The 1,479-nt window shown below is 43.9% G+C and overlaps 1 non-coding gene across 1 annotated transcript; it reads right to left on the minus strand.

The window, feature by feature from the left end:
- Positions 1-589: 589 nt before the first annotated feature.
- On the minus strand, positions 590-696 carry LOC127809046 (small nucleolar RNA R71). Its single transcript, XR_008025052.1, has one exon. It is a non-coding gene; the product is annotated as a small nucleolar RNA R71 (small nucleolar RNA).
- Between the last annotated feature and the right edge of the window lie 783 nt (positions 697-1,479).

Here is a 1,479-nt window from a genome sequence, read left to right on the forward strand (position 1 = left end):
TATTTAGTGCATGACCAGATCATCTAAGGGTGAACTAATTGATTTAGATCCAGAAATTGAGAGGACCCTTAGGCGACAAGTAAGAGAACTTAGGTCTCAAGATAGGGCAGTGACTACTAATAGTGTTTTTCCCATTGTCTTTGATACTGTGCCTGAGTTCCAACCTAAATTGATCAATATGGCCGCCAATGAAAACAATGGCAATGAGAATAGGAATAATGGGAATGATGCTAACAGAACTATTAAAGAATTGGCTGCCCCTGATGTGCATTATCAACCCTTGTGTATTCACTATCCTCAATTGGAGGCAAACTTTGAACTGAAATCTGGATTGATACATTTGCTTCCTAAGTTTCATGGTCTTGCAGGTGAAGATCCACACAAGCATCTGAAGGAGTTTCATGTGGTATGCTCCACCATGAGGCCGCAAGGGGTTGATGAAGAGCAAATAAAGCAAACGGCATTCCCTTTCTCTCTTGATGGAGCTGCCAAAGACTGGCTATATTATTTGCCACCGGCTGCCATTGCCAATTGGGATGGCCTGAGGAGAATATTTCTGGAGAAGTTCTTCCCTGCTTCCAGAACAGCAACCATCCGAAAGGACATATGTGGCATCTGACAGATGGGTGGAGAAAGCTTGCATGAGTATTGGGAGAGATTCAAGAAATTATGTGCTAGCTGTCCTCATCACCAGATAAGTGACCAGCTCCTCATTCAATATTTTTATGAAGGCTTGCTCCCTATGGACAGATACTTAGTGGATGTTGCATCTGGAGGAGCCTTAGTGGAAAAGACACCAGCTGCAACCCGGGACTTAATTTCAAAGATGGCTCAAAATGCACAACAATTTGGTACCAGGTTGAACACTCCCATGAAGACTGTCAATGAGGTTGGTTGTGCTGCACCTATGGACCAAAGGAGAATAGAAAATAGGCTGGAGGAACTAACTTCAATGGTTCGCCAGTTAGCCCTTGATCGAAACCAGCCCCTGCAGGTATGTAGCATTTGTTCATTATCTTCACATGTAACTGATCAGTGCCCACAATTGCAGGATAACACAATAGAATCATGTAATGGAATCTTCCCTGGAAGACCGTTTCAACAACAACCACAACAGAATAGGTATGATCCCTATGCTCCCACCTACAATCTGGGCTAGAGAGACCATCCCAACATCAGATATGGGGGTGCTTCAACTCAACCGTTCCAACAGAGGTTCCATGCATTGGGTTAAAGTAATGCCACACAAATGAAGCAACAAGCACAAACATTACCCAAGGCCGAACCGTGCTTGGATGACATAGTACAGCAGCTGGCTACCAATACTCTCAAATTCCAACAACGGACTGACACCACCATACAGAATTTGGAGACACAGATTGGGCAGTTAGCAACTAACATAAATGAGCTAAGGAGTCAAGGATCGGGTCAGCTACCTTCACAGCCAATATCCAATCAAAAGGGAAATGTGAGTGCAAT

This window comes from Diospyros lotus, chromosome 8 (assembly GCF_014633365.1).
Source record: "Diospyros lotus cultivar Yz01 chromosome 8, ASM1463336v1, whole genome shotgun sequence".
NCBI classification, from domain to species: domain Eukaryota; kingdom Viridiplantae; phylum Streptophyta; class Magnoliopsida; order Ericales; family Ebenaceae; genus Diospyros; species Diospyros lotus.